This window comes from Lissotriton vulgaris, chromosome 6, assembly GCF_964263255.1.
Source record: "Lissotriton vulgaris chromosome 6, aLisVul1.2, whole genome shotgun sequence".
NCBI lineage: Eukaryota > Metazoa > Chordata > Amphibia > Caudata > Salamandridae > Lissotriton > Lissotriton vulgaris.
In genome coordinates, this window is record NC_141694.1 from 1,475,307,533 (window position 1) to 1,475,333,828 (window position 26,296).

The following is a 26,296-nucleotide window of genomic DNA, read 5'->3' on the forward strand; positions in this document are numbered from 1 at the left end:
GTACTGACTTGTACGTTCCCACATTCTAGTTGTTCAATGGAAGACTTACGTCACACGCTTTCCGCGTGATGACACATTTGGCCAACATGGAAGCGGGACTCTAAATAAATCACCCGATCGGTAGCCAGCCCTTACCAGCCTTGCCACGGGGAAGCCAAACAGGTCATGAAGCAGGATCGTTTCAAGTTAGAAGTAAGACTCTCCCATGTCAGACGGTGGTTTTCACCGCTGCACATCCGCTGATTACAGAAATGCCGTTTTTAATGTAATTTAATTTACCTTTCCTCGCGACTCGGCCATGACCCTTTTTCCTCTTGTAGATATTGAAACCAGAAGGCACCACATACCTTTGTTTACTCCCCCAAACCCCAGTACAGTCGATATCCACAGCATGAATGTGAATGGCCACTGGATATCACTAGCTAGCACTGGCGATAAAAGACGCTTTTGGTATAACAACGAATGCAATTGTTTTTATTTTGTATTTTCCCTTACAGGTATTCTACATTTTCAACTGGACACTGAATGGGCAGTCCTCTATGCATGATATACACTCGTTAGCGCAAGTGTGAATATGCTACACACGTGGTAATTTTTTCCACTCACTAATTTTTGCACTAATACTCACCTTTTGGAGAGGTCCTGAAGAAAGCCCGCCCCATTTTTTCATAGGGCTGAAACATGGCGACCATCTGACATTATGTACACCTACACATAGTAACTGGAATATACTGTCCACTCCCTATTTGATTTTAATCATACCCCAGGGCTCCGAGAATAAAAATAAATTTTAGTTCACTGGAGGTTTTTTTAATAGTAAATTCACGCACATAATCGCATATCACACCACCTCAAAACAACCCGCTCCACTGTAAACCAGGTGTCGCAGCAGAGCCAGGTAGCATTCTGCTGCCTGGCTGGAACCCAATGATGAAGCATGACACCAACCAGGTTGGTGTGTGAGGGTTTTATTAACAAACCTAAGAGGAGCCACTTCATTACAAACGTCAGACAGTAGACCATACATGCCAACATTTGAGAAGAGCAAAGTGGGAGAATTAAAAAAAAAAATCGGGAGAATGGGGCCTTGAATCGGGTTAACGGCATGTATGGGCTTTAAAAGTGGCTGCTGCAGGATCTGACATTTGAAACGTAAATGCACGTTTTTTTTAAACTTTCAGATGCACGGAGCGCAATGGTTGGCAGAGAGAAGGTGATACAAGTGTTGTGCACTGGCCTGGCAGGGCATGCACTCCTCCCCCTCCTGTGTGGCAGCCCGGGCTGTAACAGCTTCCCCGCGCACACACAGCCGCCCCAGTACTTCACACGTCTTTAAAAGACCATTGCCTTGTTAATGACGCTTTGTTGGTTTTCCCCCCTTCTAGAGCCCCTGCATCGCCACTCTGAATATTTCTGGAAGAATTAGCACCTTGCACAATAGCAAACCCTGTCAGCTAAAACCCCCGAGGAATCGGGTTTTTGCTTGCAGGAATCGGGAGGCGGGAGACTAACCTTGAAATCGGTAGTCTCACGCCTGAATCGGGAGGGTTGGCATGTCTGCAGTAGACTACTGCTGGCCGTCTTCTTTTGTTTAACAAAGCTCACAGAAAGCACACAGCAGGAAGGTCCCTAAGCTTAACACATACATGCCAACATTTTAGGACAGGGACGTGGGAGATTTACAATAAAAAATCGGGAGAATAAATATTCCCCATTGACTTCTATTATAGAAAGTGCAATTTCAGGCGGGAGACAGCTCAAATAAAGACATATTTGGGTTGAAAATCGGTAGTCTCCCGCCTGAATAGGTTCTATTTACATATATGTTAAAGCACAATCCAAAACTTTACTACAGTCATCGCCCGATAGCTCTTAAGGTTGCCGTCAGCCAGTGTTGCATGATATTTGGTGTTTTATGGAAGTCAGGCTTCTCTCGTGAGCCAGAGTACAACTACCGTAAAGTGGAACTCGTAGCGCTTTAAACGGATAATGAAAGCTAGCAGCGCCGGCTCACGTGCAGCTGAGCCATCACTTTCCGGAGCACAGAGATCATTTCCGGTGCATCGATAGTAGCTCTCTTCCGGTGCCGCAAGGTTTTCTTAGGAGCTGGGTGGGCCGTCTTTTCGGGACGTATGTTTATTTTGTAACCAATCCCAAAACTCTCTGAGAAGCACAGCCACATAGACCCTCCCACTGTCGAACCGTGGCCTGTCAATCAGTTTAAAACTAGCTTTCTGATTACCTGCTCTTGTCTTCGCATATTAATGTTTTTTCCAAGCTGGGAGCAGTGTAGAGGCACGGTTATGGTGGAGCTCTTCTGTGGCAAGACAGCAGGTAAGGCTCATGTGCGGTAATCTCCTGCTTGACTAGGGGGGCTGGGGTGGCTTGTTGTGTAGGCAGTAGTGTCACCTATCCTGGATGTTATTGACTGGCCGGCCACTGGCGTGTACTTCCTCTTACCGACTCACAGTTCTGCCAGCTGTTGCACACAGACTCACCGGCGATGACAGCTCGGCCACTGTATTCTGTCACCCCGGCAGTGGACTGTCACTGCGCCTGGTGACCACCTTTATCTGCTCACCTTATTTCCCTTTAACTGTTGCCCAATATTCCATTCATCGCTGCCCATTTCTCTTGCGCCGCTGACACTTATTGCTGGTGCAATATGGTTTATTTAGTTACTGTCACCAACCCTTGCTTTTCCCTACTTCACCGCCACGTAAAGTATGTGGGTTCTTTTGCTCGCGATCCTCTGTTGTTTCTTGTTTGGGCCATGCACTGCTGATTCCAAGCACGGACACTGGCCTTGTTACTACCTCTCCTATTGACTGCCCTCCTAGCCAAAGATTACAGCTGCTCCATACAGTTATATTTGCACTGTGGCGTTTCTGCTTGGCCTCTCTGTAATGAGATTAGGTGTTTATTTAGTGCTTGAATGTAAGAGAGGACATTCAGCATACAAAGAGTCACAAAAGCAGAATGCGACTTTAACAACGAGGGGCAAATACATACTCAAGCCATCCTGTTGCTTGTAGAGATGAGAACATAGTCTTGCAGTATTTGTAGTTTTTCTGTCCCTCGAAGTAGTAGTGGTCTTGCAACTCAAGAAATATTTTATGCAGATTCGTAACGTTACATGTTCTTATTTAGACTTTCATATTTAATTTTATTTAAGTTTGGTATTAGTAAGTTATTTTGCTACTGTGGATTTTGGAGCGCTGTAGGAAAGGGAATACTTATTGAATTTTGACACTGTTGCCGAATTCTTCACCGACATGAATGATGATTGTTATCAAGGAGAAAGCGAGAATGACATTGAATGTTCAGTGTAGTCATCTTTCTTACAAAGTTAAATAATTGCACTTGATCAGTATATGCTCATTGTAATTAAGGACCTCATTGGTGTTGCAGTTCCTCCTTAAACAGTTACCCAAATGTTCAACTGAACTCAATAACAGTTAATATTGACAAAATAAAGCTCTTTGGTTCAATGTACGTTAACTACTTGTGTTTGAAAAGTTGGAGACCTATTCTTAATGTGGGGACAAATTATTAAGATACAGATTCTAGAGGTGTCATGATTAGCTTGTGTCCTTTTGCAATGTAAAAAAGCAATAGGATCAGGCATTCAATCAGGGATTTATAGATCGCAGCAAATCACCTGTGAGGTTCACAACGCGCTGGATTGGTAGCTGTTTCGTGATGATCTATTGATTCAAACAGCCAGGTCTTGAGTTCTTTCCGGAATTGCCGGAGTGATGAGGCTGTCCTGAGGTGCAGGGAAAGGTCGTTCCTGGTGTGAAAAGGAGCCTCCTCTGCTGTTGCTTCAACGGATTTGGGGGGGGGGGGAGCATTTCGGCGTGGAAGAGGGAGACTGAACGTAGGTGCCTGGTCGGTTGGTGGAAGGTTAGGTGTTGTTTGATTCATGCTGGTTCTTCATTGTGCAGTGATTTGTATGCATGGGTAAACAGCTTGGACTGGCATCTCTTCTGGATTAGGAGTCATTGTAGCTACTTGAGGTGGAGTGTGATGTGGATCCGTCTGGAGCGGTTGAGTGTGATTCGTGTAGATGAGTTTTGTATTGTCTGTAGTCTTTTCAGGAGGCTTGCGGTGATTCCTACATAGAGTGTGCTTCCGTAGTTCAGCCTGCTGGTGACTAGTGCCAACATGACGGTCCTTCCGGTGTTGACTGGGTGCCACCTGAAGTTCTTGCGGAGCATGCGAAGGGTGTGGAAGCAGACGGATGAGACATCATTGACCTGCTTTTTCATAGGTAACTCGCTGTCCAGGATGATACTGAGGTTGCGGGTGTGGTCTGTCGGAGTGGGGCAGGGGTCAAGCTCAACACCATGCTCATTTCATGGCAAGGTGTTGTTCCTAAAGATGAGGAATTCCATCTTGCCTGAGGCAAGCTTGAGGCTTTTGTCATTCATCCATTCCACAACGTTCACCACACATCCGTGAAAGTTGGCTCTGGTGATGGAGGGGTCTTCTGACAGCAAGAGGATGAGCTGAGCGTTGTCGGCGTAGGAGATTATGTTGAGTCTGTGCGATCTGACATTGTTGGCCAAGGTGTCATGCAAGCGTTGATGCAGGTGGGTCTGAGGGATGACCCTTGGGGGATGCCACAGATGATCTTCTTGGGTTCTGAGGTGAACAGTGGGAGACAGATTCTGTGGGTTCTTCTGGTAAGGTATGAGGTGATTCATTTGAGGGCATCTCCCTGGATTCCGATGTGGTGGAGTCTGTTGATCAGTATCTGATATGAGTCTGTAATGAAGGCGACTGACGGGTCCAGAAGGATGAGAGCTGCTGTTTCACCTTGTTCCAGGATTGCCCGAATGTCGTCGGTGGCTGCAGTCAGGGCTGTCTCGGTGCTGTGGTTGGCTCAGAATCCAGATTGAGAGGGGTCCAGGAAGTTGTTGTGTTCCAGTTTAGTGAGATGCTGGTTGATTGCTCTCTCGAGAACCTTTGCTGGAAAGGGAAGCAGGGAAAGGGAAGCAGGGAGATCGGCCGGTATTTCTTCGGATCTGCTGGGTTGGCAGAAGGATTCTTCAGGAGCGGCTTCACCTTAGTGTGTTTCCTTTTCTCTGAGAAGGAGGCCAGGTGATAGAGGTGTTTAGGACTTTCTTGAGCTCGTTGCCGATCAGCTTGCTCCCGAGGTTGAAGACGTGGTGGGGGCAGGGCTTGTTGGATGCTCCTGAGTGTACGGAGTTCATGATGGAAATCATGGCTTGAGTAGTGAGAGGGTCCCAATGGATGAACAGGATTTCGAGGTTAATGTTCGTTCGTGTGAGCAGGCTGATGCTGTTGGCGGCGAGGGGCATTGGGGTTTGCAGTTTTCATAGATGATTGAGATCTTGTCATGGAAGAAGTCTGCCACGGTGTTGCATAGTTCTTGGGAGGAGGTGAAGTCTTTCTCTGTGAGTGCGGCATAGAAGAACTCCTTCACAATGGCGAAGAGATCATTGCTGCGCTTTGTGCTGGCTTCTATGCAATATGCTAGTTCTTCTTTGCTTCTTTCAGGAGACAATGTTACTGGTTAAGTGTTGTCTTGAAGGTGGTGTGGTCTCCCATCACTTTGCTGGTGCAACACTTCCTTTCTAGTTGCTGGCAGTGACATTTGGTGGATTTCAACTCCACGGTGAACCAGCTGTTTCTTTTGGCCGGTCTCATGGATTTGGCTGTCCCTGCGGGGGCGATAGTGTTAGTGCATTCTGTGATTCAGTGGGAGAAGTTATTGGCAGCCTGATCTGGATTGAATGTTATGTCAGGGAAGTGGGAGTTGAGAGCATTGTTCCATTGGTCTTCTGATATCTTTTTCCAGGTTCTGCAGGTGGAGCTGGGGTGCATGCTGTTGGTTGGTCCTGAGATGGTTAAGTGGATGCTGTACTGGTCGGTCCAGGAGACCTGTGAAACATGGTTGTACTTGACTCAGTTTCTGGACGTAAAAATGGCGTTGAGCATGTGTCCTGCGATGTGGGTAGGGTCGATTGAGAAGTTGCTTTATGCCAGTGTTGCTTATGCTTTCCAGCAGGTCAGTTTGATGGTGTCGCTGGGGTACTTTAGGTGGAAGTTGAGAAACCCTTGGAAGATGTAGTGCTCGGAGTCAATGGTTATGAGGTCAGTAATGGTGTTGCAGAAGCTGGGGCGTGGTCCTGGTAGTCTGCAAGCGTGGGTGCCTCTGATGGGGTTTTTTTTCCATCCATGTGGAGTTCGAAGTTAAGATACTCCATTATCAGGGTAGAGTTGTCTGGGGAGGTCGTGCAGCGGATGGTGTCTTTGTAGATGATGACAATTCAACCTCTGTTTTTGTTGGTTCTGTCCCAGTGTGTTATCCTTTAGCCTTCGAGAGTGACAATGGTTCATCCAGGTCTCTGTAAGCAAGATGACGTCGGTGGTGAGGGAAGAGATCTTGTGCCAGATCTCTGTGGTGTGTTTGCCGACCAATCGAGCGTTGAATGGACTGCACTGGAGGTGTGCCGTGGTGGTCTCAGTCAGCATGGTGGAAGCAGTCGTGTTTGCAGAGTCTCTGGCGTTGTTGGTTGCTTTGGTGAAGCAGCAGGACTGACCGGAGAAAGGTCCTCTGGGGGTGCATGGCGATTCAACATGGTCCGGAAACAAGCATCCTGGGACTGGTTTCAGGGCATCACCCCTCATCAGCCTGGCTAGCTTGAATCCAGTGGCACACTGAGCCCGGACCCACGTCTGGGCATATTGGCGCACTTAGAGCAAGAAAGCAAAAGACACACAAATGATGGACAGAATGCAGAGAAAACCAAACATTCACCCCCAGCCAAGAGATGTTGGATAAATCCATCGTTCTTTTACTCACCATGCCACCCCAGTTTAGACCTAGCCATATGCAAATCAGTCTTGACCCTGCGCCTTAGGGAACTGTCCAGCCCGAACTGCCAAGCCAGGTCCTTCCTGGACAGGAAACAAGCAACGATTCATTTGCACACATCTTGGGTGAATTATCTGCCTATAAAGTTACATCACTTAGGAAAACAATGTAGCTGGCTCTAATTAATAAGTGTTAATCATGTCAATAAAGCAGGGCGTGACCGGTCTAAACTGCAGTAGGAGATTGGATTGGCCTAGTACGGGTTTAACCAGGATATAGTCAAAGGATAAGCAATTTCGATCTCCGGTGACTTTGATGGAGATCAGAGAAAATGAAGTCCACAAGTCTCTATAGAGGCCGCGTTTTTGCAGGGCTCACTGCAATTGGTAGGCAGGATGGGGTTCAGCATAGGTGCTGGAAATTCATTAAGTGATGAGCTCATTCATTCAGTGACTTACTTTCTCTAGTTCAACTTGTGCTTTCATTTTTTTCACAGGTTGAATAGTTGTTTAGTTCAGATCCACACTCAGTGACTTACTCAGTTGTCTGATTGTTGACTCACTGAAGTTGTCAGTTCACTCAATCACTGACTCACTCACCCTTTCAGATTTTCATTCATTGATTGATTCAGTCGCATTTTCCTAGATCCACTATACCTCTCACTTCTTTACTCTCCTGTACCTTTTCGGTTGCTGTTGTAATGCATAGTAAGGAACGCAAATTGGGTTAAAATTCACTTTCAGACCATTCAAAAATTCATGCGACTGTTCCTTGACTCCCACAGGTCCAGCCTCGACGACCTATTAAAGTTTTAAGTCCATGAGGCCAGGTCCTTTTTAAATCACTTACCCATACTCACTCCTGTTCTCTCCTCTCACTACCCAATCACTACACATAGTATTGTTAAAACAGTGCTCCCGCGTAGTCGTAGGTCGTAGCAACAGCGGGGTGGGAAGACCACTATGATGAAGCATAACACCAAGGGTCCTTTTGGTGTGTGAGGGGTATTTAAGCAAACACTGTGTGCATCCACATCAGGATCAGTAACACATTTCCCTGAACACAGTCCGATCTATGTGGTGGATCCTTTTGCCTGATCTTGATACCACATTGTGTCCCCCTTCACTTGCTATTTATTTCTCTTGCACCTTTTTCATCCCGGTTTTCTTCCTTCTTTGCGGTTTTTCTGTATGTTTTTTTTACTCATCCTGTCTTCCCCTTCTGCCTTTCTCACTCTAGCTGAGAGTCAAAGTCCGATCATGAAAAAAAAATGACCCAGGCTCCAAAGCGAAGTGTTAGTGCCCGTCCAATTAACCACCTGCAGAATTTAAGCCCCGGGCACCTTGCAGTGCTGAACACTGGCAGTGGAGTTGTATAAAAAGACCATTATTCACTAGTGCATCATTAGTCTTCTAAAGACTGCCAGTCACTGGCACCACCTCCATGCGGAAGTGACACACATTTTTACCAAAGTCAAAGAGGACACGGAAAATGAAGTGCCTCTATGCGCTGCCTGGAACCTCAAGGCACTAGGTAAAGCTTAATAACTACCAGTGATAATGCCGCACCTGAAAGCATCGAGCTGCACTTCTTGCCCAGCTGAAGGCTAGCGATGCGCCTACCTTTATTTCCCACAGCCGCTCGGCTCCTCGCCGGTGACACCAGCTCTTTCACAATCTGCAATTCTTGAATCATCGCTGGTTACAAAGACAAGGCGCTTGCTGTGCTGCTTCTAATTCCAACACGTTTCATCACTGCAGCGCCTCACGGGACTGACTGAACAGCTCGGAGAGGCTGCAGAAAAAGGCACGCTCCTTCTCACATCGAGCCCGAGAGGCAGAATTAGCAAACAAACAATAATAGACTGCCTTCTGAGATGTGATGGACCCTCGGAGCCGGCGGCTGCCCTGCATGAGGCAAAACAACCCATGGCACGTGAAGCTAACGAACAAAAGGGAAAGCTCATTAAAAAAAGAACAAACACAAAAGTTAGTTAAAGCACATTAGGAACACTAAAGACAAAAAACAGATGGCCCCTGAGCGCGCCTCGCGAACAAAAGTGAAAGCTCATTTAAATAAAGCACAAACACAAAGATAGTTAAAGCACATGAGGAAGAAAAAAAAACAAGCCCAGGAGTGGTGCGAATGGTGTGCACGTGTGCACTACAAAGAATTTAAGGAATGCAGCAGGCACAGTGCGGGGCTGCTGCTCGCTCCCGAGCTCCCTAGGCCAGGGGAGAGAGAAGGCAGGACATGCACCCGCCCTTGGCCAATTGTGTGCTGTCTTTCTTAGAAAGACGCACGCAAAGGCCAATAGCGTGTGAGCGAAAAAAAAAAGCACACGCACAAGCGTGTGGCCCGAGTTGGAAGTCCTTAATAGAAGCATTGTAGAGCAGCGCATGCATGCTGGCTCAGTCGAGACCCAAAAGACAACAAAAATGTTGCAGCATAACCTAAGTGACAGTAGAATACAGAAGACTAAACAACAGCAACACAGTTTAAATGAAAAGCACACAGTTTAAACTAACCACTGTTTGAATGAAAGGAGATAGTTGCCAGGCTGGGGCGTCAGGCATTCAGATGCCAGCTGGTGAGCAGTGGGGGGAGCAACAATGTCACCTCTTGGAGTGCTCCATGGAGACACTGAGAATGCTGCCATTAATTGCCATTTTCTGGTTGCATTCTACATTTTGTGAGAGTATGTATATGATATTTGTAAAGCACAAATCTAGCGAAAATGCAGCAGGGTTATGTACATGGTGAAAGACCTGCGTAAAGGTGAAAGACCTGCGTAAAGTTAACAATAGAAGAGAAAGCTGGTTTGTGGATGGTTTATGCGGTTTTTAAAGTGGCAGGTCTTTACCTCTTTCCAAAATTCCAGCAGTTTTGTGGTGATTGTCTGTATACAGGGAAGTTGTTCCAGATATTGGGTGCATAGGTGTAAAAGGCCTACTGTCTTGTTTTTTCTCTTTTTTTTGCTGCTTAGGATGCAGGCTGATAGGGCCCTGACTGCAGGTGTGCCAGAAAGTTCCAGAGACGGCGAGGTTGTATTCAACTTAAGCAGGGATGCTGATTGTGATGATTTTGTAAGTGATGCAACTAGCTTTGAAGATTTTGTGGGCTTGGAAGAGGAGCTAATGGAGGCCCATTAGGATGGGTGCAGAGTGATCATATTCCTCCAGACTTTAAATGAGGCATACTGCAGTGTATAGGAGGCCCATAACGGGTGCTAGTGTGGAGCCTGGCAGTCCATTGAGTTGAGCATTTCCACCATCCAGATGCAAGAGTACAATCAATTAATCAAGAGCTTGAACAGCAGTTTTTAAGTCTCTTTCTGGAAGAAATTGATTGACTTTTTATTAGAAGAGAGAGCTGGTACCAGCTCACATTTGGTTTGTTTTTGGCAATGTGTTCCTTGAGGATGAGGCTGGTATTCAGGGTGAATATAAGTGACTTGGCATTAGGTGAAAGTCATGGTTCAAAGCTGTCACTGTTCATCTTTTTGAGCCTCCTTTTTGTTATAATTTGTTTATTTGTTGTTCTTGGTAAATAACAGGAATTGGGAGTGGTAGGGTTGAGCTTCATGTAGGCAATGGACATCCAGGTCTGGATGATGTGTACGCAGTGTTTGATGTGTTGAATATCTGTAGAAGAGGAGATTTTCACATAGAGGTGTGACTAATTGGCATATTCGTAAATCATGATGCTGTTATCTATGAGCAGAGCGATACAAAAGGGGATGATGGACGGAGCGTTTGAGCCATGTCTGAACTGGGGTGGCAGAGTGGGCTAAAGAACGGTGATGGATTAAACCCAAATCTCTTGACTGGGTGTGAGTGTTTGTTTGGTTCAGATGCTCCGCCCATCACCACCCCCTTTTGTACTGCTTTGTTCGCCATAAGTTGGCAGGGTATGCTCAGACGTGAGTCCCTTGCTCACTTTGCCACTGGATTCAAGCAAGCCGGGCTGAAGACGGCTGAAATGCCAGAAACCAGTCCTCGGAAGCATGTTTCCGGTCCAGGGAAGGCATGGCTTGGCAGTTCGGGCTGGACTGTTCCCATGAGGCACAGGGTCAGACTGATTTGCATATGGCCATGTCTGAACTGGGGTGGCAGAGTGGGCTAAAGAACGGTGATGGATTAAACCCAGATCTCTTGACTGGGTGTGAGTGTTTGATTGGTTCAGATGCTCCGCCCATCACCACCCCTTTTGTTATCTATGAGCAGAGCATCAAGAGCCTCCCTGTAAGGGGTGAAGATGACCGAAGACAGTATCAAACCCTGCGTGACTCCACAGTTAATATGTATCTTCTGTTATTTGGAGGTGCCCATGTAAACAAACTGGTGTCTGTTGGAAAGGTAGGAAGAGAATTCGTAAAGGTAATTGACTGTGAATTGATTCAATAGTCCAGGGTGCCTATGAGAGTAGATTGCTCGACTGTTGAATGCAACTGAGAAATTTAGCAATATCAGGAGGCAGGGATCAACCTCATCTGTGGTCAAGAGGGGTTATCAGCTTCGATGTGTAAGGTAGTGGTTTCCATTCCGCAGCGTGAAGGAGCTGATTAACATTGATTTGATGATGAAGCTGAACATGTACTGCCTTTTGAATTATCTTGCAGATGAATGGCACATGTGACGGGCCTGTAGTTTGGGCGTCATCACGGTCTGGTGTAGATTTCTTTAGGAGAGCAAGGATCTCTACTGTCTTCAGAGCTCATGGGAAGGTGTCCTAAATGAGGGAGACATTGACAATGATAAGAATGGGTAAGAGAGGATCCCAAGAGAGAGCTTTGATGAAGGATGACGGTGAGACATCATCTTCCTAAAAAGTGGCTTTGAGGGAGTTGAGTATATCCGCGATATCTGGGCAACGGTGCATTGAAAGCTGAGCATTGCAGGATTTTATGGAAAGGGATCTATGTAAGAGAAAAGGCAGGCTTTGTGGGGTCAATGTGGACGTGCTATTGAATCTTCATTATTTTTTCCACTGAAGAATAGGTAAATTGTATTACACTTTTTGGTGGATTGAGGTAATGGTGGATACAGCAGGGGGTAAATGAGTGCTTGAATGTTGTGAACAGTATTCTGCTTCTGTTGGCTTCATTGATGGTGTTGTCATACTACTTTGCTTTGACTGATGTAATGAGCTGTCTGCATGGTGTGCGGAGGCACTTTCGTATCAAGAGGCCCTTGGGATTCTCTTTTTCTTACATCGTCTTTTCTGTCTGTAGATGGATCATTTATTGTAAGCAAAGTCTTTAGAGTACAAGGGTGCTGAAAGCTTTGGCTTCCACCTGCATGTTGTGATTGGGGTGTGGATGGTCACACAGCTTCCCAAAAAATGTATGAAGTTGTTTGGAAGGATGTTGGCGTCGGATGTGGAGTTGATATGAAGAGAGATGAGTTCAAGCATTAGGTTGTCTATAGAAAAGGTGGTGATGGAACCAAAGGTTTGGTCTTCTCCTATGTGTTTACCTTGCTTTGTTAGTAGGACGCTGAGCAGTAAGATAGGAATGGCAAAGTGGTCAGTCCTTTCCAGGGATTTTATTTTATTTATTTTATGTAGTTTGTAGAGCGCACAGCTACCCCCGAAGGGGTGTCCCGGCGCTAGAACCTGAACCTCCAAGAAGAGGAGAGGAGCAAGAGGGAAAACAGCGGAGTAGATCAGAGTCCAGAGAAGAGCCAAGTTTTGAGTCTGGCCCGGAAGATGGATTCGGAGGGACAGAATCTAAGATCGACTGGCAGAGCGTTCCACAGTTTTGCCGCAATGACACTGAACCCTCTGCCACCCATTCTAGAGAGTCTGAAACGGGGAGAGATCAGAAGGCGGAGGTCATTGGATCTCAAAGATCTGATGGAACGGGATATTGAGACACGTTTTTTCAGGTAGTTTGGTCCGCGGTCGTTGATGGCTCGGTAGGTCAGGGTGAGGATCTTGAACTGGATACGGCTGGCCACTGGTAGCCAGTGCAGTTCCTTACGATATGCGGATACTGATTGACGGTAGGGAATATTGCCAATCAGTCTGGCCGCCGCATTCTGAACAATCTGAAGCCGGTCAATCAGGTATTGGGGGGCACCAGCATAAAGGCTATTAGCATAGTCCAGGTGGGACGTGATGAGGGCATGGGTAACTGTACGGCGGGAATCCAGAGGGAGAAAGGGGAGTATCTTTTTTATCATGCGCAACTTCAGGAAGCAGGCAGAGGTCACTTTATTAACCTGAGTTTTACATGAAAGGGAATCGTCAAACTGGAAACCCAGGTTGCGGGCCGAGTGGACGGGAGAGGGAGCGGGATCAAGTGCCGTGGGCCACCACCAGGAGGAGGGGATGGAATTTTTCTGGTTAAAAAACAGCACCTCTGTCTTGTCTGCATTGAGTCTTAGATGGTTTTCAGACATCCAGCCACTGATGTTGTTGAGGCACAGGCGGAAGTTGGAGAACGCGGAGTCAGAGTGGTCCCTGAAGGAAAACACTAGCTGGGTATCATCAGCATAAGAGACCACCCTGACTCCGTAGGACTCCACTACGCCGGCCAGTGGGGCAAGATAGATGTTAAAAAACAGAGGGCTGAGGGCAGAGCCCTGTGGCACACCGCAAGACAGGGGTTTTTCCTCCGATTTAAAAGGCCGCAACAATACCCTCTGACTTCTTCCTGAAAGGAAGGACTCGATCCAGCTAAAGGCAGTGCCGCCAATGCCAATCTGTTTTAGTCGATCAAGGAGGATGGGGTGGGAGACCGTATCAAATGCAGCGGACAGGTCGAGGAGGACTAGCATGGCCTCCTCGCCCCTGTCCACGCATTCCCGAATTGTCTCCGATACTTCCAGCAAAGCCGTCTCTGTGCTGTATCCCGCCCGAAATCCAGATTGAGAGTCGTGCAGTAGGGAGTTGCTTTCCAGATACTCCGTGAGTTGCAACTGCACGGCTTTTTCCAAGACCTTTGCGGGTTTGGGGAGAAGGGAGATGGGGCGGTAGTTGGAGAAAACAGTGGGATCAGCATCTGCCTTTTTTAGGATGGGGATCACCAAGGCCTCCTTCCAAGTGGTAGGGAAAAATCCATGGTGCAGGGAGGCGTTCCAGATGGGGAGGAAGGAGCAGGCTAATGAGGGGGCCAGCTCTCCCATGAGGGATATGTATGATTTGCATTGGGTTGTTGGTAATGTTGAGAAAGCAGCATTTGATCTGTTTTGTTTGTGTGGCATTCTGTACTGTGTTATATGTAAGGTGGAAAAGGGTGGCTTTTTTTGTTGTTTTTTTGGGGTTTTTTTAGCGTGTGTTGTCTGGGAGGTTGAGGTCAACCAAGAGGATGATGTGAGCATGTCAGATGGATTACATGGTGAGGAGATCTGAGAATTTATCAGTGAATTCCTTGTTCTGCCCGGAAGATCTGTAGATGAAATGGAAGGTGGCCTTCTAATTTGCAGGGAGTGGGAAATGGAATGTCAGCAGCTTTGTGCAGTTGAGTGTTACTGCCTAAGGTGCAGGACCAGGAGGACTTATGGATGGCACGGACGCCTTCTTCCTTCTTATGTGCATAGTCCAAATAATGAATGCTGTAGCCTGTTGGAAGAAGGATGTCTAAAATGTGCGACGATATTGGCGTTAACCATGTTTCTGTGATAATGAGGATGTCAAGCTTGTGATAGTTGATGAGGTTTGGAATGTCTATTACTTTGATTACTGCAGAGGGGAGTGCTATGGATCATTAACTGTTATGTTTCTGGATGTGTGGTAGTTAGTGGTATGCTTACAAGCTTGGGTCTATGTGTTGCGCAAATGCTATGTGTTTGGATTGTGCACATCTGGGTATGATTTGGGGGTGTACACTGTGGGGATGCTTGGTAATTAACATAATTTTATCCTACTTTGTAAGTTTCTGTAGAACAGGGGCTAACCGGCAATGCCCTGGTCTGTTCCCATCCTTTGATGGGGCCACCAGGGTAATGGGACACTCTGAATAGTTGATTTGAAGTCAGGCGAAGGCGGGAAATGATGTCACTTTCTAAGCAGATAGATGATGTGAAAAGAATCCTCTTGTGTGTCTTCTTTTTTAGACTGTTTTGGTGGGAGATCAGTGAGGAGTGTAGATGTAGTGGACACCAGTGGGACAGTACATGTCGTGGTCTGGGCCAGTGAGTGTGTATCTGTATCTATAGGGTGAAATTAGTGGGGCAAGTGCACACATGCTGCTGTGCATTGACAAGTGTTAATAGCCCTTTCCTCTCATAATGCAACTTCAGTTCTGGCCCATAACTGCCATTTATAGTGAGTAATTACCACAGGAGAGGATTTTCATTGTTGTTAATACCCAGAGCAGACACCATAAAGAAGTGATCTATGGTGCCAGAATATTTAGGGAAGCAACCAGCAAGACGCCAAAGGGGCTATTGCTAATTTCTGGCTGAAGGGGGGAGGGGGGGGGGGGGGGGTAGGGGGATATAAAAATCAACACAATTGAATTACTTTGGATTAATTAACTCAAATGTCAAAGCAGCTTATTATTTTCTATTATGCTTAAAGAAAGCTGAAGTGAATTTGGGAATACTCTTGTATTTAGAGAAAAAGAAAGGTGCCTATTTGGGGTAGCTAGAACATCTCAATTCATGCACAAAATGGAGTTTGTACGCAAATCATGATTCTGAGATGTGTGGTAATAGATGCATACCTGTATGGCCTGCTCAACTATCCAATATTAGCTTTTACACTCCAAAGCCTACTTTTTATTTGTTATTTTTTTACTTGTTCAATTTCATTTTGACGTGAATTGGTCCTGTTTTTTCAGGTTTTGTGAGTGTTTTGACGTTTTCAAAGCCTTGATCCTATTGTGATCATGCACCACTTTATTATTTTTTAAAGACTGAGCTCTGGGGGCATTGATTGTGTATAATTGTATTCCTGCTACCATTACAATTTGATCATCATTCTGATTTAGTGAAAAATTTAGTTTGTAATCATCTACCTTATCACTTGAGCTCAGGCTTTTCTTCTCTACCGATGCTGAGCTTTTTTTTTCATTTGATAATGTTTGCTGTTGAGCTCTAACGTTTTTTTCCTACATTTGCTTTCACACATGTCGTGAATCGCAAAGATACGCAATGTTTGTGATTTGCAGTGGAAGGCACTGATAAATTAGCCAATATATGGATTAAGCATTGGAAAATCCCATAAGTCTCACCTAGGGAGTAGAGTGGAATAAACTGGAGGGGTGTAGAGTGGAGTGGCATAGAGTGTTGTCAAGTATAGTAAAGTGGCGTTGAGTAAATTGCATAGAGTGGAGGAGCATATAGTGTTGTGAAGTGGCATAGAGTGGAGTAAAGTGGCGTAGAGGGAGTTGCATAGAGTGGAGTGGCATAAAATGTTGTGTAGGGAGTAGAGTGGAGGGGCTTAGAGTGAACTAGAGTGTTGTGGAGTAGCATAGAGGGGCATGTAATCGAGTGGAGCGTTGTCAAGATAAGGGTCATACAGTGGTGCGGAGTGTCTTTTTTTTGTGGATGGGTTTAGAGTACAGAGTAGTGGCGTGTGATGGTGTAGAGTGGAGTGAAGTGGCATAGAGGGAGTTGCATAGACTGGAGTTGCATAGTGTCGTTATAGAGTGTCATTAAGTGGCGGGGCATAGAGTGGAATGGCGTAGAGTAGATTGGAGGGGAGGGGAGTGGAGTAGAATGAAGTGGAAATTTGTAGAGTGGAGTGACGTAGAGAGGAGGTGAATAGAGTGTTGCAGAGTTGAGGGGAATGGCATAGTGTGGAGTACGCATAGTGTGGTAGCGCACTGCCATTGCAGACAACACATTTTCAATTGAAATGACCATTACTTTTGCATAGACATACAGTGTTACTGCTGAAACTATACAGCTCACAAATGATATTGTGTATTGATTTGTTTTGATTGTATTAAAATATTTTTCCCCACACGAATTACAAAAAAAATGTTTGATTTATGCTTTCCTAATTCCTATATATTCTGAAATATTTGTGTTGCTTGAATATGAATTTACCTTGAAAAAATGAAAAAGAGCAGAAGCGTTTGGCAAAACAGAAACAGTTGGTTTAATTAAACGCAGCGGCCCGGAGAACAGGAAACAGAGTCGGGGTCTGAAGACTGTCTCAAAGCATATTGGTTTCAGCCATCTTTTTATACATTACATGAAGCGTTATAAAGCAATTTATACATTCCTTTGGAGACTGAAATCTGGGCCTAGTCACAGGGCCATAAATCTGGTGATTTGATAAGAAATGCAGGTGGGTCCCGACCTTGCGTGGACTAGTGGCTTTGTATCCAGATGTCTGGCACGCGTTATCATTGCGTGTAGTGTGTATGCTGTATTCTGATTGGCTTAGTGTTCCTAACTTAGTGTGGTATCTGACTTTATGGTGTTTTGGGAATGTGCGCTCCTCTGGTCAGATGTGTTTAATGGGGCCAGTCTCCTAAGACCATTGTGGTGTTGCTGCATGTATGTGGGATCGTTCTGGGTTTTCTTGTTCTCGCATTTCCTCAGGGTCACCCCACCTGTGATCTGTCAATCATTTGCTTCAAGCCTAGGTCGCAGGGCCTGCCCTGACCAAGTATTTCTGACTTGGACTTGATGAGGAGGTTGTTTCGGGTGGATTCGACAACTGCAATGCGAGTTTGTTGTTATACGTACATATATCGTGGCTTACATCAACATTGAATTTATCAATATTAGGAGAAAGACGGCGGGTTGACGCCGTCTTTGAGTACCAGCACGCGAGGAGCTCCTGAGGCGTTTTTTGTAATGAAAGCTTGGTGCCGACATAAGGCAGATGCGAGGAAAATACCTGCTAAAATGTTGCGCGCTTAGAGTCCCTTTTTTTTAACACTTCTGAACTACCCATCACTGCCTCTTTTTGAAAAAGAGATCGCTGGACGCTTTAACCGCTCAGCATTTGTGTTACGGGAGAAACGCCGGACCGCTGAAAAGAAGAGACACATCGGACACATCGGACACATCATAGCAAGCACGAATTGGGCTTCAGCGCTAAAAATGGTATGCGTTTAGAGTGCCTCCTTTTTTTAATACTTCTGAACTACCCATCACTGCCTCTTTTTGAAAAAGTTATCGGTGGATGCTTTAACTGCTCGGCTTTCCTGTGCCGGGAGAAACGCCGGACCACTGAAAGAAGAGACTCACTGGAGTAAGGAGCAAGCGCAGTACGGTGATCACACATCTGTACCGAATGCTGATAGTAGCGCAAATTGGACTTCAGTGCTTGCCGTACGCACGAGTAGCTGTGTGTTTGGCGGCTCGGCGGACCCTGCTAGGATTTTGCTGTCAGTCCACGCTCAGTTGTGGATTGCGACTGCGGGAGGCTTCTTGGTGCCTGGCGGCTATGGCACCTCCCAAAAACATGCCAAGGAGCACCCGAGCAGCGAACCGGACATTGGTAAGTGCTGCTGGCCTTGTGGAGGGTGATTTAAACAATGGGACTCCCAAAACAGATGCTCCCGGTCAACTAAGGGGGACTGGAAAGCTTGGGAAGCAGATTTAGCACTTTTTGCAAACGAAGCAGTCGGCGGAGTTGTTCATGCCGGCAGGGGCAATTGAAGCAAATGCTGGCAGTATCATAGTGTCCCCAGGCTTTTTGGAAGCAAATAGTGAGAGTGGAGTCAGTATATGCCTAAAGAGAGCGGAAACAAACTGTTCTGCTGACATCTGTAAGGAAAGGCAGGATCAGGTGTTTGTTGAAGTAGATATTCTTCCAGAAGCTGAAATAGTAACTGAGCCGACTGCTGAACGTGCTACTAATACTGAACTCGAAGATGTTAATACATTTAATAAAGTAAATGAAGAAGGGCTTACAACATTAACACCCGAGGCGCTGGACTTAAGAAGTGATGCAATTGAGGGTTTGAGTTTAGCAACGAGTAGCAGGCATGATTTAGAGGGTAGTCTTTTACCAATTCAGGAGAAGAGAAAATACTGGTACTACTACTCCGGCTATAGATCTCCTGGACGAGTTTTTAACAGTTAATAATGACAATGATATTAAACCGCAGAATGTTGATAAGGTACAAAACCCTCAAAACTCATTGCAGAATGCAATAGCAACAGTAACAGGGGTGAAACAGAAGCACATTTTAAACCCTCTGGATGGTAAGAAGAAGCACCCAAGAGTCAAGTCCAAGTCCAAGACACCTAGAGCTGCGAAGAGGGAGTCACTTGCTGGGTCAGGTCAGCAGTCAGAAAAAGACAGAATCTAAGAATTCAGGGACTGTGAGCCCTATGCGACGATGGGTGCAAGCAAAAGGGGGGGTTAAAACCCTGATTTCTAGGCTATTGGATGCAGGCCTAGTGGATGATGTGTGTGGGGCTCCCAGACTTTCAGTTGAAGTGACTTCTGTGGAAATATCAGAAGAGGCTTGCTTTCAGCAAGGTGAGAGCACACCGGCTAGGAAGGAGGAAGGAGGAGGGAGAGATATCCGATGTGGACGAGGACCCCCAAGTAAGTGAAACGTCAATGTTGGCATTAATTCTGTAATGTCTTAATGAGCAAAGAGAGGAAACACGGGAACTCTTTGCTCCAGTCTGGACTGATAATCAAGGTATCCAGCAAACAATGAAGGAGATAACTTCAAAGGTTGTGACTCTCACAAATGAAGTAACTGATCTACAGACTAGAGTTGCCGAAGGCGAAGAAACAACACTCTCAAAACAACTAGTAGGGTTCAGCGACAAGATGAGATGCTGGAGAAAATGCAATTTAAGATAAAGGATTTGGAAAATCATCACAGGAGGCAGAATTTGAAATTGTTTGGGATTCCAGAAGGACTCTAGGGGTCTGACTCTAGAGCATACGTTGTACAGATATTGCAGAGGGCTTTTCCGGACCTTCGGGACTGTCCGATATAAAGAGCCCATAGACTCCCACTTGTGCAACGAAGGCAAGATGCTCGCTTTCCATGTCCTTTTCTTATCTATTTTGGGAATTTTTTGCTCCGGCAAGCTGTTTTTCTAAAGGTAGGTCCTAGATCGCCTGTTACTGTTGATTCATTTACAATACTTTTTTAGATTTTTGTAGAACAATAATGGACAGGCGTTGGCAGCTTAGACAATTGATCGATCCATTGAAAAATACTGGGGCACAAGTGTAATTAAAGGAACCAGCACACCTGAAAGTAATACGAGGAGGGCATTCACAGTTCTTTATGTCTGAAAGGGAAGCAAAGGAAGTGCTTTTTGAATGGCAGAATTCGGGGGGAGGGGGTAGGCACTAAGGGCTAGGGGCGGATAAAGTGTTTGTTAAGGATCAGCTAGGGGTAAAACTTTTGTTAGTGGGTATAAAAAAAAAAGAAAAAGTCAGGAATGGGGTGTGAACCTCGGGAGCTATCGCGGGGGGTTGGAACTCAGGTAGCTGCCAATCCAAAGGCAGCTTTGAAAGAAGATGATTCCTCCTTCTAGATGCAGGGGGGTGGGTCAACCTTCTCTGGAGGTTTGGGGGTGGTTGGGGATGGTGGTGGAGGGGGTTTAAAAAAAAAGAGAAAAGTCAACTGGAAGTTAATAAGAAATAAAAAAGATAATAAAGAAGTTGGAAAGGGCATTGAAATGACAGAGATGGAAGCGATAGGCAGTAGTGTGTTATTTTTGCCTTGGCATGGTTTAACTGTTTAGCATGGAATGTGGCAGGTGTGAATAATAAGATTAAGAGGCAATTAGTAGCAGAGGAATGAAAAATGTATGAAGCACAAGTGGTATTTGCTGACAAACACTTGATGTATAAGGAGCGTGGTTTGCTAAAACAATTCGGATTCGAGGTAGTAGTTAGTACAACCCATAGTGTTTCCATACGGGGGTGGCTATATTAAAATATAAAAAGTTTATGGGAGAAACGGTTAAGATAGTGGCTGATAAAAATGGGAGGTGGGCTATAGCTCAGATGATGATATAGGGGAAAAATACGTATTTTTTGTTGTATATGGCCCTAACATAGACGACCCTTCTATATTTGATATGATAAATGTCGAATTGTTGAATTGGGAGGGGGAGCGAGTGGTGATGGGTGATTTTAATTGTATTACGGATTACGGAATTGATATAACTAAGCTGGGGGCATTTCATAGAATGCGAAAGACCAGGGCTGCAATTAAAGAACTTGTGCAACTACAGGGTATGAGGGATGTGGGGCGGACACTATAGCCAAAGGTTCCAGGTTATACTTATTATTCTGCTCTGCATAAACTTTATACTCTGATAGATATGGCTTGGGTCACAGCTTCTATTCTGTGGACAACAGACATGGAAATATGCCCAAAAGTGACTTCAGATCACAACCCTTTTCTTTTAACATTAAAAATCTGTGACGAGAATAAAACACCCAGAAACTTCTAGTTTCCAAGGTATCTATTGCTAGACAAAGAGTATGTAGACAAGACTAGAGGACATCTTGAAGCTTTCTTTAAGGAGAATGCAGGATCTGCCTCTCCCATAGTGATATGGGATACTTGTAAGGCTCTTATTAGAGGCCACACTCAACAATATATCTTGCAGCAAAATAAGGATTGGAGGAAAGAAGCTAAGGAGACTATGCTGGCAATACGGTTTGCAGAAGATCAGCATGCAGAGGCAGCTTTGGGCGGGGCTAGGGATTTGGGAAAATTTGAACTGGGATTTAGTCTAATTGACCTTAGATCAAATTTGAACAGTAAATTGACGGAAAAAGTTATAGCAAGTTATAATAAACATCGTAGGACATAATATGAATTTGGGGAGAATATTGGTAAGATTGTGGCTTACAAGGTAGAAGATGACCGGGCCAAGGCTCATATAAAGGCTATTAGGGCGTCGAACGGTATTTTATATGAACAACCACAACAGATATTAGAACAGTTTGTTCTGTATTATCAAAGTCTGTATACTCCATTTTCTTACCCTAAGCAAGAGGATATTCTTAGCTATATTCAGAATAGATCCCTGAAAAATATGAGGGAGGCGGCATCTGACTTACTTTATGAAAGTTTTTCAGGTTAAGAACTAGATAGGGCAATTAGTGCATTACCATCAGGTAAGGCAGCAGGGGAAGATGCGATACCCCAAGAATATTATAAGACTTTTAGAGATGGTTTGCTGGCACCACTTAATCAGGTAATTGAGTTTATTGGTAATAACAGCACAATTCCTGACTCATGGAATAAGACTCAAGTCATCTTTTTTCTGAAAAAACATAAGCCATCAGTGGAATGTGGCTCATATAGGCCAATTTCACTTTTAAATTCTGATATAAAAATATGTGCGAAAAATCTTGCAAATCGGCTATCCCCTATAATGCCTAATCTGGCCCCTGCCACCAGCATGGGTTTATTCAAGGGAGGGAAACAACAGCCCATGTCAGCAGGGCAGTAACTGCTTTTGATGTGGCAGATGTTAGATCCACCCTACTTGGTATGATTTTATTAGACGCAGAGAAGGCGTTTGACCGAGTGGGGTGGAGCTTTCCATGGGCTACATTGTCTGCTTTCGGGATTAAGGGCCAATTTACAAGCTTTATATGATAAGCCGTGTGCTAAATTAACATATTTAGGGCTGCATTCATCAGCTTTCCCAATACTTTGTGGCACTCCTCAGGGGTGCCCTCTCTCACCCTTACTATTTGCTCTTTATATAGAGCCGTTTATCCAAGCTTTACAAAACAATTAGCAAATACGTGCTTTTGGCGCTGGAACTAATTCGCTTAAAGCTATAGCATATGCAGATGACATAGAGCCAGTAGAAGCTTTGCAAGCAATAACAGAGGCAGCTAATAAGTTTGGCTTAATTTCAGGCTATAAGCTAAATGTAAATAAGACCCAGGTTCTTCTTAATTATAAAACTATGGCTCCTCTACAGGGAATCTGCTCGGTGGTCACATAGCTGAGTGTTAAAATAGCTGCACAAATAGGTAGAATTTTTTTCTTTAAATTATGAAGAGCTGCTGAAGGAAACGGCTAAGTCTTTAAAATAAATGGCATAAATTGCCTGTAAAGAATTGTGAAATGTAGGTGGGTCTGCACACCGTCTTAATCAAACTAGTGTGATATGTAAACACAATTTTATACTCTATTTGCGTGCAGCGCTGTGGGAGAGGGTACCTATCTCCTGGGTATAAAAGCGTAAATGTGAGTCCAAGGAAACCCGGGACTAAGCTCTGCACAGCTTAACGGCACTCAGGCCTAAATGTCATAAACAAACCTTTCGCAAATTGTAAACTAAAGTTTTTACTTCAATAATTTCACAAGAATCACAATGTAATGAGTCATTCAAATAAAAATTGCAAACTAGTACATTTCAAAAATCTAATCTAATGAGTTACACAATATTAAAGAATTGAGACATATATAGATTAAATTCACATCCTAAGAAAACGTTCATCAACAACCCAATGCATTTCGGGTTCACTCAGAATCCTTCATCAGGGGTATAAATATTCCAAAAAAACAAATATTTATTCAATTCAAAGTCTTCGGAGTCAGTCAGGTTGCGAATCTACAAAACAATATACAGTTGCCTCAGTTATAGCAATAATGGAATACAATGCAAATAGTAATCAGCAATAATCGTGTAGCTGTAGGTATTTACATTCTCAAAAACAACACCAATAGAGGGAAACTAGCAATAGAAAAGATTGTGAAGAGAAATGAAATCAGAAACATAGTGCGCCTAAACCATGTGTTTTGAAGTAAGCCCTGTATCCACAGATAAGAACAAATGAGAAGGACCGAAGGCAGGTAGTGGCATGAAACTGTCGATAATACACCACACTCCTGTGCCATCCACAGTGAATGGACAACTTACGTGAAGGATACAACAGACTGTTTATTGAAGCTTGATTCAATTAAAGAGACTTTCACTCAAGACATACTGCTCTGTACCATCGATGTGGTGGCGTTATACACGTCTATAGCCCACGAAGAAGGACTTGAGGCAACGGAATGGAGATTGCTAAACTCGGATTTACCACAAGAAAAAAGTCTGTTCCTGTTGGAACTGCTTCATTTTGCTCTGTTTCACATTTATTTTTGTTCGCAGGATCGGTTTTATGTACAAAGGACGGGTACCTCAATGGGTTTTCCGGGGGCACCCGCCTACGCTAATACTTTTATGGCGTACTTTGATGAAAAACATATACTCCATCACCCAGACTGGCAAAAACATGCTACCATGTTCATCCGATACATTGATGACATCCTTGTCATTTGGAAAGGTCCATGATTGACACTGGATAAATGTCTTCAAGAACTGAACTTCTTCAACAGTCGGATACAGTTTACACATGACATTAATGAGACCAAAATACATTTTCTAGATATCGAAATATTGAAGACCAGCACAGGTTTGGAAAACAAAGTTTTCAAAAAACCCACTGATGTGAAAAGTGCATTACATTTTTCAAGTGCCCACCCCTTGTCTTTAAAAAAACATTTCCTATCTCCCAGCTGATGAGAATCAAAAGATTAACATCGGATGAAGAGGTTTGTGAACAACAGATGGATGAACAGGAGAGAAGATATAGAAAAAGAGGTTACCCGGACGTTATTTTGAATGAAGCTAGAAGGACTGTGTCCAATAAAAAAAGGGAAGATCTACTGCAGAAGCAAAACAAATTGAGCGTCAAAAAAGAGGTGTTTGTTTTGAAATGCTCCACACAAGCCCCCAAAATTAAAGCTATCATCCGCAATAGGTGGGAACTGATTGAAAACTAACCTGATTTTCATGGTGTCTTCACTGGAATACCATTGTTTGCTCACACTCATGCTCAGAATCTTCGGGAACTTTTGAAAACACCAAAGATAGATAAATTGGAAGAGTTCAAGGGTATGAGAAAATGCCACAATTGCGGACAATGTGGGAATGTAATTATCGGGAAGGATTTTCGACATCCCCAAACTTGCAGGGCAATAGCTCTAAGACACACTTCAGACTGCACGACTGATAATGTGATTTATGCGATAAAGTGTCCATGTGGATTAATCTACGTGGGAAAGACCAGCAGGAAAATTAAAACTAGAATAGTGGAACATAAGAGCCGGATACGCAATAAAAACATGAACTCTTTACTGGCAGCACACTGGATCAACGCTGCACATACCATTCCGCAACTTAGGTTCACTATACTTGAACATATCCAACCACACACAGGCATGGACATGAACACTACATTATCACGCAAAGAAACACAATGGATCAAAAAATTAGGGACCGTAATCCCAGGGGGTCTCAATGACCATTATGAACTCTTATGCTTTCTATGATTATCGTACTGGGATTCTAGACTGTGAGGGGTTATTTACATGCTTCTTAACGACATTTGCAGTCTTTCTGTCACCATTTGCATCATTTTCACCTTCATTTCAGATTTTGAGAATAGTTTATTTGCACTATTTTACTTTATCTTATCTTACCTTATTCTCTCTCTGCTTTACGTAATTATTGGCATAACAATTTGCCACTATTATTACACTCGTCTTAACTTGAGCGCCATCTTAGATCATGCGAGTTTCGTGCTTCAGTCCGTTATTTATGTTTAATTACGGAGAGGGCGGCGCGCCGCACTCTCGCCGAAGCATCTGGTATTACTTATGGCGGCTGTTTACCGCTTGCCGTACAGACAACAGGAGCAGCAGAGACCCGTTTACGGACGGCGTTTTGCTTTAGGAGGTACCGGTGATTTAGTTTCTGTAGCGGTTACGTTTTACTAAATAGGCTCATGTACACATACTTATACTGAGCATTTTCATGTTCGTTTTAGATCTACTTTGGAGACATACCTTGAGAGTACAGAGGGGGCGATTATTATTCACATCGAGGTAAGATGGAGACATGGTCCCATTATTAAACTTGAGAACTTGGCTCGTTGTACCAAGTAGATTTCATTAAGTTACGTATCTCTCATTCTAGTGCAGAGGTCTTCAATCTGTGGGGCGCGACCCCCAGGGGGGTCGTGGAGTCCTGGGAAGGGGGTCCCAGATTCTGTCAGAGTGTGCAGTTCCTTTGCCTTAGTGGCGTCGGGAGGGTGCTCACGCGGAGGCCTAATTCACACCGAGGTGTGAAAAAACATCCAAGCCTCATTAACAAGTAATGTGAAGTACTCCGGCGTGGGCTTTGGTGTGTCTCTGTAGCTGTTTCAGCCAGCCTCACATACACAAGGGGGGGGGCGAGGTGGGGTGGCTGCGAGAGTCACACAATTCGCATATTGGCCCCAGATAGACAGAGTGACGCAGGGCGGCATCTTTGTTTTTCTTTTCAGCGCCGCCATATGCAGACTTTCTGTGCCGTCTGACCCGACCCTTAGAGTGTTGAATGGGGGAGGGGGGTCATGGTCGAGGGTGTTGGTATGCCTTCCTAAACCCCCACAGATTACTTACCTCCGATTGCTGTAAAAAAAACGCATCGCAGCTCTTGCCTTCCGATCCCATAAGTTTCAGGAACAGGGTCACAATGTCCATTCTACCAA

At 44.7% G+C, this 26,296-nt stretch overlaps 1 protein-coding gene across 4 annotated transcripts in view; it reads left to right on the top strand.

Moving 5' to 3' along the window:
- Positions 1–2,042: 2,042 nt before the first annotated feature.
- VPS54 (VPS54 subunit of GARP complex) overlaps positions 2,043–26,296 on the top strand; it is a 599,465-nt gene continuing 575,211 nt past the window's right edge. For 2 of the 4 annotated variants that reach the window (XM_086927615.1, XM_086927617.1), the window contains exon 1: positions 9,832–9,933. The gene's annotated coding sequence lies outside the window, so the exon portion shown is untranslated. Of the gene's footprint in view, positions 2,335–9,831; positions 9,934–26,296 lie in introns of those variants that run through there. The other 2 variants (XM_086927614.1, XM_086927616.1) reach the window with 2 other exon arrangements.